Genomic DNA, 15,829 nt, shown 5'->3' on the forward strand with positions numbered 1-15,829 from the left:
TCTCGTTTGCTGGTGTTATGAAAGATCCTTATAGTTCTGGGATCTATTTCGGTAACTTCCTTCAGTACGGCTTTCTCAAATGCTAGAAGCTGCACTGGGAGGCTCCTCGAAGGTGGGGTAAACTTCGATTTTTGTGGAGGCCTGTGTCACTGTTGGTATTAGTTGTGGGTTTTTGTCCTTGAAAAATACCTCCAGTTTGATTTTGCGAATGAACTCCTTCAATTCGCAACATAATTTATATTTATCCAAACTCGCAGTTGGTACGAAGCCCAAACCCTTTTCCAATACGGTTGTTTGGTCTGGTGTCAAAGTGTTGTCTGAAAGGTTAACCACTAGACTGGGTGGTTGCTGGTCGACTGGATGTTCGGTGGGCCCATGCTGCGTGTGAAACTCCTGGCGGTTTCCAGTGGCTGAGCCCATTGTACCTGTTGGCCTCATCTCGTTCCCTTGTTGTGGCATCTTGCCTCTCCCTAAAAAAGACTGGTGTTGTTGTTCCTGGGGTTGTTTGTTATCCCAATAGGGGTAGGGTAGTTGTTGGTAAGGCTGGTGGAATGGTGGGGGTCCATAGAAGAACTGTGGTGGTGGGCCATTTGGTGGTGCCCCTTGGTAAGGAGGCAACCCAAAACCTCCTCTGTTCCTCTTTCGACCTCCCCTTGATCTTCTATTTTTGTTTGTGTAGTTGCTATAGTAGCTGGAATCTGAGGTGTCGGATCCTGTGTCAGACCCATCACTATCAGGATTGTAGCCTGGATTTCTCCCTGTAGGGGTATAGTCCTCCTTCGGATAGGGGTATACTACACGATTCATGAGATACCGACAACTCTCCGAGACCATGGGGCAAAGTAAGGTCCCCATTAATGTATGTAATTTTCTGTTTATTACATTTTGTGTGTGCTTGTCACGGAGTGCCAGTTTCACGGTTTTTAACCTATGACACTTTATCCAAAAACACGCCAATCGGCTTCTTTCATTTATCCTGGACTAAGGCAAAAGAATGTTTTACAAAAACCTCACATACTGTGTTTTCTTTGTGTGCAGAGGTTAAGATTACAGAAATTACAATGTAACATGAAGGGGCTCCTGTAACCCCTTAACCCTATTGAGTGTTTTTCCCATACAGATACTACGTGAGTTATCCAAATACGTATGTACTAACGCATGCTTTACTGTTGAAGCTTATGTTATTAATTAAGTATTTACCTAATTTGAGAACAACTAGGAGTGGCGAACACAGGGCTGGTCCCTGTGTAATCCTGACGAAGAGCTTGTGGAATGCTCGAAACACGTTGACTTGAAATACTAGGTACACCTAACCCATTGTAACTAGGACCCCTAGTGTTCCACCCCGTTTTTAGATCATACCTACTAGGAGCAAGAATAAATCATCGTCGCCCACGAGATAGGTATTTTTAATTCACTTCCAGCCCACTCCACCTCACTCCACTGTCTGCACTGCACATAGTCCATCACTTTAGTGCTCCTACGCAACTCCACAAGTCGTAGCACGCCTCAGTCCGTAGAGGACTGGGATGGCCCCTTTGATGAAGCATGTCAGCGTGGGGAAACCCTGTTGAGTGGGGACTCAAGAAAGAAAACATTTTCTTTCTGATATTAGTTCTTCCAACTCCACTGAGTTTTGTGAATATACGCCTTCCAAGGGCTAGGTTCTTGATCCCTAGATTTAGGGATTTTCAGGTCTGGACCACAACAGAACCACAACTGCCTATTTATCCAAAAGGAGTCTACAGTTTTGCACAAAATATCTACCCAAGTGGAATTATTATTAAGTGCTACCTCCTTGGGTAAATGTCCAGTATGTATTCTACTCTACAGCTGAGTAATGGAGCACAATGAAATGTCACCAGGGACCTTGTGTGCATTTTTCCAATGTGCTTGTTCCTCATGCGTCTTTATCCAGAAATTTGTGATAACATGAATCTTCCTGTAGGGAAGACAATGAGAGTACAAAGAGTTACATCTCCACCAAACAAGGGACCTTCCTCTTATCTAAATGCAGTAAGTGCTTCTTTGTTTAGTGGAGATGTCCTCATATTCCTCGGCATCAAGAACACGTTACCAAAATCGGCGGGAAACTCTTTGGGGGGCCTTTTGGTAAGCTACCCATCATTCTGGCAAAAGGTGGTAAGACTATTGCTTACTACTAAGGTGGATGGGATGGGGCCAAATGGGCAGAGCTTCAGGTGATTTTGCACCTTCGTATACTCGCCATTTAAAGGATGAACCGTGGACTCTGCCCTCACCCGGTAAGGAAAAGAAAGATCCGACTCTTCACAGTCACTACACATTGCGCTTCAATAGATCAATGATGCATTCACCTCCACAAAGCATTTCAGGTCGTCTTTTAATGTGGAATTGCTGAGAAAACACGCTTGCTTTGGTGAAGAGCATTTGTCCTTTACAGAAGTGAAGCTTCAATTGTGGCACCTGCTATGTTTACATATGTAAGTGTTTCTCGTTGAGGTTTAGTTTCTGTAAAAATTAAGCAGGTCCTCATGCCAACTCCCCCCGCAACAGTTCTGTCCAGCTTGCCTGCAGTATAACACCCTCTGCTGCCTGTCTACCTGCTACCCTCTATTTGTGCCTCCTCTGGTTGTTTCTTGCTCTGTTTTGCCTTTTCTGCTAGTTTTTCGGCCTTCTGTTTTGCTTTTTTCTGCTTGGTTTTCTGCCTTCTCTTTTGCCTTTTCTGCTCATTTTTCTGCCCTTTGTTTTGCTTCTTCTGCTGGTATTTTGCCTTTTCTACTGGTTTTTTTGCCTTCTATGCTGCTTTTTCTGCTTGTTTTTCTGCCCTCCATTTTGCCTTCACTGCTAATTTTTCTACACTCTATTTTGCCCTCTTCTGCTCTGTTTTGCCTTTCCTGCTAGATTTTCTGCCCTCCATTTTGACTTTATTGCTTATTTTTCAGCCCTCTGTTTTGCCCTCTTCTGCTCTGTTTTGCCTTTTCTCCCTGTTCTGTCCCCTCTGTTTTGCCTTTTCTGCTATTTTTTCTGCCCTCTGTTTTGCCCTCTGTTTTGCCCTCTTCTGCTCTGTTTTGTCTTTTTCTGGCTCTGTTTTGCCTTTTCTGTGTATTTCTTCCCTAATGCCGCCAGTTCCCTCATCCCGTCATTTCCCTCCTCCCACCACCTAGCGGCCCGTCCTCCCCCAGGACCTACTTAATGGAGGCAGCATTGCGACCTCATTGAGCAGGTCTTGTGCTAGTTCTTCCTGCAACAGTTGTCCTGTCTGGCTTGCACGCAGTCCTCTACCCCGTGCTGCCTGTTTACCTGCTGCCCTCTGTTTGTGCCTCCTCTGCTCATTTCTAGGTCTATGTTATTTTTGCCTTCTGTATTGCCTTTTCTGCTAATTTTCCTGTCTTGTGTTTTGCCTTTTCTGCTAATTTTTCTGCCTCTGTTTTGTCTTTTCTGCTCTTTTTTGTGATCTCTATTTTGCCCTATTCGGCTCTGTTTTGCTTTTCTTGCTTGTTTTTCTGCCCTCTGTTTTGCCTTTTCTGCTTGTTTTTCTATCCTCTGTTTTTGCCTTCTCTCCTCCTTTTTCCACCCTCTGTTTTGCCCTCTTCCACTCTGTTTTGCATTTTCTTCTCATTTTTGTCCTCTATTTTGCCTTTTTAGCTTGTTTTCTGCTCTCTGTTTTGCCATTTCTGCTAGTTTTTCTGCCTTTTGTTTTGCCTTTTCTGCTAATTTTTCTGCCCTCTACTTTGTCTTACCTGCTTGTTTTTCTGCCCTCTGTTTTGCCTCTTCTACTTGTTTTTTAATCTTAATTTTGCCTTTTCTTCTCATTTTCTGCCCTCTGTTTGCCCTCATCTGCTCTATTTGGCGTTTCTGCTAGTTTTTCTGGACTTGCCCTCTCCTGCTCTGTTTTGCCTTTTTTGGCAATTTTCTGCCTCCTTTTTTGCCTTTTTCTACTCATTTGTTGTTATGTTATGTTATCGTATTTCTGAAGCGCATGGTTACTCCAACCTGGAGTGCCCCCATGCTAGGAGGTCATACTACTATGGTTACACAGATTGGGAGTTGTTTAAAACAGCCAAGTTTTTAGTTTTTTTTCAGAAAATCATTTTGAACTTTCCGGTCTTAGGTTCGAAGGGAGGGAGTTCCACAATTTGTTGGTCAGCAGGCTTAAAGAACAGCTTCCTAACCGGGCTCTTTTTACTTTTGGCATTGCTGCCAGCCTAGCCTCAGAGGATTTGAGGCCTCGATTAGGATGATGAGTATTAATCAAGTTGTGAAGGTAGGGTGGGAATATTCAGGAGCAGCAGAGCTGCTGCATTTTGCACTCTTGCAGCATTTTTAGTCTACATTGAGTGACACCCAGATAGAGATCACTACAGTAGTCTAATCTGGAGGTCAGGAGAGCTTGAAATACAGATTTCCGGGCCCCTGCTGGGAGCAGGTCAGAGATCTTGAGTAGCATTTTCAATATCCTGAAGCATTTCCATGCAAGCTTGGATATCTGGTTGTCAAACGTCAAATTATTGTCGAACCATATTCCCAATTTCTTTATTTTTGGTTTGGAGGTTGGAACTGTGCTTAGAACCTCCGGTCATCATGCCGTAGACCAGATTGAGGGCTGCTTTCTTATGAATAGTGCTTCCATCTTTTCAGCATTCAATCTCAGACAGCTCTGGTCCATCCAGTCCAAAAGGCTCACCAGTCAGGAACGGGAACCAGCTGCGGGGGTCTCACTATCCTGAGACAAGGTGATAATAAGCTGGGTGTCATTGGCGTATGACAACACCATGGCTTTCAACTACATCAGCTAAGGGTCTCACATGCAATTTGAAAAGAGTTGGGCTCAACGTGATGCCGTGTGGGACCCCCTGCTGGAGCGTGACCCCCTCTGAGGAACATGTCTGTTGAACCAGCTTATAGGTGCGGTTCTGAAAGAAGCTCGCCAGCCATTTTAAGGCAAGCCCTGTGACTTCGTATGACCACAGCTGTTTAACCAAAAGATTGTGGGACACGGTGTCAAAGGCTGTGCTCAGGTCTAGCATAATCAGAGACTCAGACGCAAACAGAAGTGCATTTCTTCCCTCTTCCTGCCATTTCCCTCCTCCCACCACCAAGCACCCAGCCCTACCCCAGGACCTACTTAATGGAGGCCGCAGCGCAGTCCCATCAAGCATGTCCTCATGCCAGTTCCCAATGCAACAGTTTTCCTGTCCAGCTTGCCCGCAGTATGCTACCCTCTGATGCCTGTCTACCTGCTGCCCTCTGTGCCTCCTCTGCTCGTTTCTTGCTCTGTTTTGCCTTTTCTGCTCATTTTTCTGCCCTCTAGTTTGACTTTTCTGCTTGTTTTTCTGCCCACTGTTTTGCCTTTTCTGCTTGCTTTTCTGCCCTTTGTTTTGCCTTATTCTGCTAATTTCTTTCCTCTGCCCACCTGGACAAAATTCGAGGGGGGAGAGGGGCTGTGTGGCCACCCATCCTGGGCAATCCCCTGGGGCAGAGAAACATCTACCTGGGTGCCCTGTCCCACCCAGAGCATTCAGTGTGCTTTGATGGGGACCACAGGGAGCCTTAATGCCCCCACGGGCCCAGCTTGCTCCCCGCCTCCTGCGGGAGCCAGCATTGATCCTGCATGCAAGGAGCTGCTAACTATGCAGTACCCTGCATGCAGGAGCAAACTTTTACCAGTTTCCCTACCTGCATGACAGCAGGCAGGAAAACTTTGTTCCCAGCAAGCAGGAGCCATTGGACAGCTCTCACTTTTTTGGAGCTGAGTTAGTGTTACCTCTTGCTTGGCGGGAGTTGTCACAGCTCCGCCAAGTAAAAGCAAACTGCTATCTTCTGAGGGTGGGCACTTCTGGAGATAGCATGACCCGGCCCTGGGGGGTGGTTATCCCCAGAGCCATCAATGGCTCCAGAATGGGGGCAATGTTGTCGCCCTTCTTTAGTAGGCACGGGCTGGCCCTGGGGAGGTGGTGGTCCCTGGGGCCATATATGGCCGGGGGGGTGGGGGGCATAGCCCCCTCCCAATTTCAAATATCTATGTGCTCCTGGATAGGTGGTGGTCCCCAAGGCCCCTCCCCAGGGGCTGAAGTGAAACAAGGATAGGATCCAGTGCTTGTTTTTTTCCCTGTGAATTTGCAAATATTCCTACCCTGCCCCTTCTGCTTTTTCTTTAGGTTTTTTTTTGGGACTAGGCTGAGTCCGAGTCCCAAGATTGCTGCTTACACCCTGGTTGAAATGTTGGCAGCCAATCAGATCTCGGCAAGAGAGCAGGGGAATTTGCAAAGGGGTCGCAACACTAGATATACAAATGTATTTTTAGTTTAATAACTCTAAAACTACTGAATGGATTTACATGAAATAACAAAAAGGTCCCTTTCCGGACCAACATCTAGCTTTAAGCCAAATTTGGTGTAATTCTGTTCAGCGGTTCAGGCTGTAGTGGTGTCTAAAATTCCTATGGGAATTAAGAATTAACATGGGAAACACTATTTTTTTACCCTTCCCTTTTTATCGGCCCCCACTTGACAGATCCCCCTGAAATTTGACACTTTTTGGGGGGAAATATTGTGAAGATTTGTCAAATGGCAACAAAGATATAAGCAAGTCAAAAAACGCTTTTCCTATGGAAAGTAAGTCCTAACTATAACCACCCACTGGCGACCGCCAGTAGGATATATATATATATGTATATGTGTGTGTATATATATATATATATATATATTTTTTTTTTTTTTAATGTATATATGTCACAAAGCCTCTCCTGGTCGGAAAGAGTGAGCCTCTCACATCGCGGTAGCTTTCAATATTTATTTGCAGTTCAAGCTCCAATAGTCCTAATGCATTTCGGCCAACCTTTGGCCTTCTTCAGAGGAGGAGCATAGACATCTGGGGAGCGTGCATGCAGAGACTCACTCATATGCTTCTTTTATCTCACAGTGATTAGCCCTCTAGTGGGCACCGCGGTGGACTGCGGTATCGAGCATTGTGATCCCTGTAGTCAGCCTCACAAATCTTTCCCTTCAGTGGGTGATGTCTACACTATCCACCGGTGCAAGTCTGCCGCGATCCCCTTGCACACCATTTTAAAGCATGCAGAGGACTTAACCAAGGGTCGGTCCTTGGTGGCTGCCGCTACCCAATTACATTAGTCACCTTTGTGGTCCCTTTGCGGGTAGTTGTGGCACACTATTACAAGCGGTGCGTAGGTCCTCTGCAGCAACATATCAGCAGCTTCTTGGGTGTGCCTTGGTGCATCTGCTGTGCAAGATCGTCTTGCCTACTTTTCAATGCGCAAACAAGAGAGTTGGGAGCGGGTCTCCGCCCCCATCCAGGTGCACAGCCTTAGTGTACTTGCATACTAAAAAATGCCACAAACTTCTTCTTCTTGTCCAGTTATTTTATTTTCCAAATTTAATCCAATGTTATTCTTTTTTTTGAGTTTTCTCATGTCACAAAAGGGACGCTTACACATTCACTATATTCTTATTGGTGCAGGAATGCCCATCCAGGCCTTCTCCTGCGCCATGACAGTGCGCATAAGTTAATCCATAAACTTCATTCTTGTACACCCAATGCATTTCGAGCCTAAACTCTGGCTCTTCGTCAGGGGTTAAATTCTATAAATATAAAACACATCTGTTAGACTCTGTACGTGACCCAGTGCTCTTCATTAATCATTACATATACAGTTATTGCTAACTCCCCATGTCAACGTTTTCCCGCTAAGAGATGTAATCTCTTGTTGCTATTTTAAATGAATACCCCTGCTTTCTGCCCGTTTCTCCTTGTTCTCTTAAACAGGTACAAATTACACATTGTCCTGCCCCATCTTACTGACAACCCCGCGATGTTTAATAAAAAAGCAACCTTCTATTTCCCATTAAGTAATCCTACTTCGAAAACCATACCTTTCTGAAAAAGTGCAAACATCTTCCTGCCATCTTCACTATTCCACCGGAACTGCCCTGATTTTCAACCCTTTGACTTTGAACCTTTTTTCAATCGATTGTCTCCTCCCCTCCCATTCACCTGTTACACATCAATCCTCTCTCATTACGTAACCTAATCTCTACTCTCCTTCTTTTCCCGATTTCTGCCTCCAAATCCCACAATGCACTTTAACTTTCAACCTTACTCCTCATACTATACGTAGACAGTTGCTCTCCTAAATTCATCCCTCGTGACCCTAAACATCCCAAAGCACCCCAAGTATTCAATGAAAAATGCTCCGCCCATCCTCTGATGTATTTACCACGTTGATTATGTGGTGTTATTTCTACGATCTTTCACCTGTCAGCTTATTTCAAAATAAACTTTTGTGCAACAATAACATTATCATATATAAATGAAAACATAAACCTCAAGGCTCCCCAAGTGTCCAACTTCAATGGTCATTTATAAATTTCCTAAGAAGCCACTTATGAACCAAGTTCGTAACATTGTCTCTTTTGTGACTTTTTTCCATTTTATCCGATTGTTCACTGTGCTCCAACGGGTGCTACTCGTCAATGGGCCGAAAGTATTAATCACATTTTGGAAAAGCCACGATGTGCACACCTCCTTTAGTCCTTTACCTCCGTATTTTATTTGTATTGATATTTTTCATCAAACTGCGTGCTCCCCGGAAAACGTGGTCAGCCCTTTGCCACGCCAAGTGTATAAACAAGAGAGTTGGGAGCGGGTCTCCGCCCCCATCCAGGTGCACAGCCTTAGTGTACTTGCATACTAAAAAATGCCACAAACTTCTTCTTCTTGTCCAGTTATTTTATTTTCCAAATTTAATCCAATGTTATTCTTTTTTTTGAGTTTTCTCATGTCACAAAAGGGACGCTTACACATTCACTATATTCTTATTGGTGCAGGAATGCCCATCCAGGCCTTCTCCTGCGCCATGACAGTGCGCATAAGTTAATCCATAAACTTCATTCTTGTACACCCAATGCATTTCGAGCCTAAACTCTGGGTCTTCGTCAGGGGTTAAATTCTATAAATATAAAACACATCTGTTAGACTCTGTACGTGACCCAGTGCTCTTCATTAATCATTACATATACAGTTATTGCTAACTCCCCATGTCAACGTTTTCCCGCTAAGAGATGTAATCTCTTGTTGCTATTTTAAATGAATACCCCTGCTTTCTGCCCGTCTCTCCTTGTTCTCTTAAACAGGTACAAATTACACATTGTCCTGCCCCATCTTACTGACAACCCCGCGATGTTTAATAAAAAAGCAACCTTCTATTTCCCATTAAGTAATCCTACTTCGAAAACCATACCTTTCTGAAAAAGTGCAAACATCTTCCTGCCATCTTCACTATTCCACCGGAACTGCCCTGATTTTCAACGCTTTGACTTTTAACCTTTTTTCAATCGATTGTCTCCTCCCCTCCCATTCACCTGTTACACATCAATCCTCTCTCATTACGTAACCTAATCTCTACTCTCCTTCTTGTCCCGATTTCTGCCTCCAAATCCCACAATGCACTTTAACTTTCAACCTTACTCCTCATACTATACGTAGACAGTTGCTCTCCTAAATTCATCCCTCGTGACCCTAAACATCCCAAAGCACCCCAAGTATTCAATGAAAAATGCTCCGCCCATCCTCTGATGTATTTACCACGTTGATTATGTGGTGTTATTTCTACGATCTTTCACCTGTCAGCTTATTTCAAAATAAACTTTTGTGCAACAATAACATTATCATATATAAATGAAAACATAAACCTCAAGGCTCCCCAAGTGTCCAACTTCAATGGTCATTTATAAATTTCCTAAGAAGCCACTTATGAACCAAGTTCGTAACATTGTCTCTTTTGTGACTTTTTTCCATTTTATCCGATTGTTCACTGTGCTCCAACGGGTGCTACTCGTCAATGGGCCGAAAGTATTAATCACATTTTGGAAAAGCCACGATGTGCACACTTCCTTTAGTCCTTTACCTCCGTATTTTATTTGTATTGATATTTTTCATCAAACTGCGTGCTCCCCGGAAAACGTGGTCAGCCCTTTGCCACGCCAAGTGTATAAACAAGAGAGTTGGGAGCGGGTCTCCTCCCCCATCCAGGTGCACAGCCTTAGTGTACTTGCATACTAAAAAATGCCACAAACTTCTTCTTCTTGTCCAGTTATTTTATTTTCCAAATTTAATCCAATGTTATTCTTTTTTTTGAGTTTTCTCATGTCACAAAAGGGACGCTTACACATTCACTATATTCTTATTGGTGCAGGAATGCCCATCCAGGCCTTCTCCTGCGCCATGACAGTGCGCATAAGTTAATCCATAAACTTCATTCTTGTACACCCAATGCATTTCGAGCCTAAACTCTGGCTCTTCGTCAGGGGTTAAATTCTATAAATATAAAACACATCTGTTAGACTCTGTACGTGACCCAGTGCTCTTCATTAATCATTACATATACAGTTATTGCTAACTCCCCATGTCAACGTTTTCCCGCTAAGAGATGTAATCTCTTGTTGCTATTTTAAATGAATACCCCTGCTTTCTGCCCGTCTCTCCTTGTTCTCTTAAACAGGTACAAATTACACATTGTCCTGCCCCATCTTACTGACAAACCCGCGATGTTTAATAAAAAAGCAACCTTCTATTTCCCATTAAGTAATCCTACTTCGAAAACCATACCTTTCTGAAAAAGTGCAAACATCTTCCTGCCATCTTAACTATTCCACCGGAACTGCCCTGATTTTCAACCCTTTGACTTTTAACCTTTTTTCAATCGATTGTCTCCTCCCCTCCCATTCACCTGTTACACATCAATCCTCTCTCATTACGTAACCTAATCTCTACTCTCCTTCTTGTCCCGATTTCTGCCTCCAAATCCCACAATGCACTTTAACTTTCAACCTTACTCCTCATACTATACGTAGACAGTTGCTCTCCTAAATTCATCCCTCGTGACCCTAAACATCCCAAAGCACCCCAAGTATTCAATGAAAAATGCTCCGCCCATCCTCTGATGTATTTACCACGTTGATTATGTGGTGTTATTTCTACGATCTTTCACCTGTCAGCTTATTTCAAAATAAACTTTTGTGCAACAATAACATTATCATATATAAATGAAAACATAAACCTCAAGGCTCCCCAAGTGTCCAACTTCAATGGTCATTTATAAATTTCCTAAGAAGCCACTTATGAACCAAGTTCGTAACATTGTCTCTTTTGTGACTTTTTTCCATTTTATCCGATTGTTCACTGTGCTCCAACGGGTGACGACGAGTAGCACTTATCATTTATATATGATAATGTTATTGTTGCACAAAAGTTTATTTTGAAATAAGCTGACAGGTGAAAGATCGTAGAAATAACACCACATAATCAACGTGGTAAATACATCAGAGGATGGGCGGAGCATTTTTCATTGAATACTTGGGGTGCTTTGGGATGTTTAGGGTCACGAGGGATGAATTTAGGAGAGCAACTGTCTACGTATAGTATGAGGAGTAAGGTTGAAAGTTAAAGTGCATTGTGGGATTTGGAGGCAGAAATCGGGACAAGAAGGAGAGTAGAGATTCGGTTACGTAATGAGAGAGGATTGATGTGTAACAGGTGAATGGGAGGGGAGGAGACAATCGATTGAAAAAAGGTTAAAAGTCAAAGGGTTGAAAATCAGGGCAGTTCCGGTGGAATAGTGAAGATGGCAGGAAGATGTTTGCACTTTTTCAGAAAGGTATGGTTTTCGAAGTAGGATTACTTAATGGGAAATAGAAGGTTGCTTTTTTATTAAACATCGCGGGTTTGTCAGTAAGATGGGGCAGGACAATGTGTAATTTGTACCTGTTTAAGAGAACAAGGAGAGACGGGCAGAAAGCAGGGGTATTCATTTAAAATAGCAACAAGAGATTACATCTCTTAGCGGGAAAACGTTGACATGGGGAGTTAGCAATAACTGTATATGTAATGATTAATGAAGAGCACTGGGTCACGTACAGAGTCTAACAGATGTGTTTTATATTTATAGAATTTAACCCCTGACGAAGATCCAGAGTTTAGGCTCGAAATGCATTGGGTGTACAAGAATGAAGTTTATGGATTAACTTATGCGCACTGTCATGGCGCAGGAGAAGGCCTGGATGGGCATTCCTGCACCAATAAGAATATAGTGAATGTGTAAGCGTCCCTTTTGTGACATGAGAAAACTCGAAAAAAAGAATAACATTGGATTAAATTTGGAAAATAAAATAACTGGACAAGAAGAAGAAGTTTGTGGCATTTTTTAGTATGCAAGTACACTAAGGCTGTGCACCTGGATGGGGGCGGAGACCCGCTCCCAACTCTCTTGTTTATACACTTGGCGTGGCAAAGGGCTGACCACGTTTTCCGGGGAGCACGCAGTTTGATGAAAAATATCAATACAAATAAAATACGGAGGTAAAGGACTAAAGGAGGTGTGCTACTTTTCAATGCGACATCTTACAACAGGGTTCATTAATTTCATTCAACCCTTCGTAATTTTGTTTCTTCACATCATGCCTTATTTTGAATGTAAGCTTGGATTTCCAGTAGCATGTTCTTGAGGCAGTGTTATTGTATTACAATGCAGATTAATCAAATTGTATGCAATGTTGAAACAATCGCTATGCACCCATTCCAAGATGTCTGCCATATTTGTTGTCAGATGGGGTTTCTACTTTGTGCCTTTTCTATGTTGATTAACTATTTATGCACGTCATGGGGTACGGTGAAAATCGTGTGATCAAGACACTCTTACGTGTCTAAACGCGTAGCGGTTATCGGATTAAAATCTATTTCTAGCATCCTGCCTTCCGAGTGTGCGTGATACCTTTTGGATTGTTGAGCGTTTCCAGCACACTCATTGCTATAGAAGCGGACTTGGCGGTAATTTCATTTAAACGGGCGCCATGATAGAACATGTAGGTATTTACAATATTTACAATATTACTCGAAGTATCGTTTATAAATCTAAACGAATTCGGTTACCACCTATATATATATGTTATGACTACGTTTTATCAACGACCTGTTTTAAATTTGGGAAGGAGAAAAAGATGAGATTGAAACTGTTTTTTAAATCTAAAGTTTACGTATGAGATGAGCACCACAAGTAATTATTTTGGACCTTAGCCTGTATATGAAAGATGACAACATTTTGTCTAAAACGTATAGAAAACCTACAAGCTGTAACAGTTCTCTATTTGCAAACAGTGCACTTCCTGATGCTTTGAAGTGGACTGTACCCTATTGACAATTCTTAAAAGTTCAGAGGAATTGCTCAGAGGAGGAGTAATTTGAAAGACGGGTAATTAAATGTTTTGAGGTTCAGAAAAAGGGAATCCTACTTCAGTACTCGAGGATGCATTGGAAAGAGCAAGAAAGAGGAAGAGACAAGATTTATTGATCCCAAAAAATTGAAAAGATTCTCAGGGAGGGAGCGGAATAAGATATATTATGGATTTTAACAACTCCGAAAAATAAGTAAAAACATTGATTACCAACGGTTGGAGCTTATTAACAAAAGATGAAGATTTTAAATCATTTTTGTCCAATCATCCAAAAATAACCTATTGGAAACCCTCCTCACTGGGAGATATTTTGGTACGGAGCTTTATGTCAAGCACAAGTAATACAACAAATTGGCTTTTGCGTAGCAGAAAACGCTGGATTTTACATATGTCAGAGATGTTGAGCTTGTACCTTGGGAGACAACAGAACAACATATAAACTCTCAGATGGACGCATTAGAAATATTAAGGAATACATACACTGTGAAAGCCCACACGTAGTCCATGTGTTAGAATGTATTTGTAGTAAGAAATTCATAGGTAGCATGATAAATAAATAAACGCTACAAATACTTCAACGCCTACATGCAATATCCAACAAGTTTTTTTTGTATATTATTGCCAAGCATATATGGGATGAACAAAGAGATGACAGAAATAGGTTACACTTTTATGGAATCCAACAAATGCCAGCGAACCCCATAGGAGGGGATCGAGAACTAATTCTGAGAAAGGCAGAATCAAAATAATCATTGTGATTGGTAGGCAAATCCCCTGGGGTTTGAATGCAGATGCCGAACTCCATGTTCATCTCTACACTGGAAATATTTGTATATGTGATTACAACATGTAGGGTTTTTCTATCTTATCTATTTTATCTTTTCTAAACCTTAAATCGTACAATGTTTTCCTCTAAAAAGAAGGCAAAAAGATAAAAAGCAAATGAGATAAATTATTTTAGGTCCACTTAGGGAATAGGTATTATTAATATCACGTAAGTTATGATTCTTAATAAATTCCAATTGAGTTGTCATATAAGTTATGTTTCCTAAAAGATTCCACTCTGGTTTATCCCCCCCTAGTTCTCCCTCCCAATACAAAAAGGTTTGTTCTTATAATCTGTCATCTGGTTTTTAAACCTTGGATGGTAATGAATTTTCTTTGCACTTTTGCACTGTATTGAGGACTCACGGAATCAAGTGGCTCACTGCGAGTTTGCACATTATGACAGATACTGAATTGTGAATATCTATATATGTTGCACTTTAAGAAATAAGATGTTGCTGAGATAATTTATTGGCAAATTTGCACACAATTTCAACAATCACTTTATCATGAATATCAACATGTGTTGCACTTTAAGAGTTGAGATATGGCTGGGACATTTTATTGCAACTTTGCCCACAATGTGCGTATTATGCCTTGTACTTAATTAAGAGTGGTGCTGAAAAGTGCTGTAAAATGAAATGTAAAAAGTATAGCACGTATTGCGAGTTTGCACATAATTATGCTAGATATTGAATTGTAAATATCTATGCACCATGATTGCTAAAAGAAATAAAAGATAAATAAAGAAAAGGATTTGGAGAATCTTCGAATTGTGCCGTTTGTTACCTGCACCAGGAAGCACTGGATTTGGTGGAGTAAGTGGTTTGGAGAAACTGAATTATATATAAACCTACCTTTCCTATGTAAAGACATGGACAGTAAAGGCATATTTGTGGAAAAAGCACTGCATGGTAAAGGCATTGCATGGAACAGGATGTGTGGTAAAGGCATGTTGTTGTAAAGCCTGCATACTAAAGGCAGGGGAATAGCTCCTCCTCAGCCATCTTGTTTGGAAGACCCACACACCCAGGCGCCATTGTCTGGAAACAATACACATCTCACTCCTGGTAACCAGTATGGGTCGGGTAATACCTGGACAATGGGAAAATTGATCTCAGACAGTGGTAATTACCCGGGCCGCATTCCAGTCCAATGTTATATTTGTTTCAACTTTCTTAATGTGTCATTTTAAAAGTAGCAATTAGATTCTGGCTTTATCAAGAAGTTGGATTGTAAATTACTATTAAAAGGAGTCTTTGAAATAGTTTTCTAGTTGCTCTCAAACTGAATTTATCCCTTATTGAGTGTTATAGGCAAATCAGTGTTAGTCTATGGAGGCCAGCCTTGCCACAGTGAAAAACAACTTTTGCGATTTTTCGCTGCTAGGACATGTAAAAACATTAAGTATACAGTCTTACTTACTTTTGAAATATCATTTACCCTAGCCTATGGGAATTTAGGGCGTATCTTAGGGGTGACTTATATATACCAAAAAAGAAGGTTTAGGCCCGGCAAAAGGTTTATTTTACCATGTCGCAGCAGCAGCTTTAAGCTGCAATAAAGGCTGCACTGTCAGGCCTGAGACACATATTACAGTGGTACTTTAGCGGGTGGCACATTCAGTGCTTGAGACTTTGACTCCTAGGTGGGAAGAGAATCCTGTGAGGGTGTCCACTCTCCCATAAAGATAGAAATCACAAGACCATAGATCCTACTGAATCTGAAATTAGAGTATATATTACTAGGAATTCCTCTGGCAGAAAGCCGAATAG

The 15,829-nt window shown here is 42.0% G+C and overlaps 1 protein-coding gene across 2 annotated transcripts in view; it reads left to right on the plus strand.

Annotated features, from left to right (window-relative positions):
• Positions 1-15,829, plus strand: part of LOC144791380 (glypican-5-like) — a 1,511,072-nt gene that overhangs the window by 1,408,904 nt on the left and 86,339 nt on the right. The gene's annotated exons all lie outside the window — the stretch shown is intronic.

This window comes from Lissotriton helveticus, chromosome 11 (genome assembly GCF_964261635.1).
Source record: "Lissotriton helveticus chromosome 11, aLisHel1.1, whole genome shotgun sequence".
NCBI lineage: Eukaryota > Metazoa > Chordata > Amphibia > Caudata > Salamandridae > Lissotriton > Lissotriton helveticus.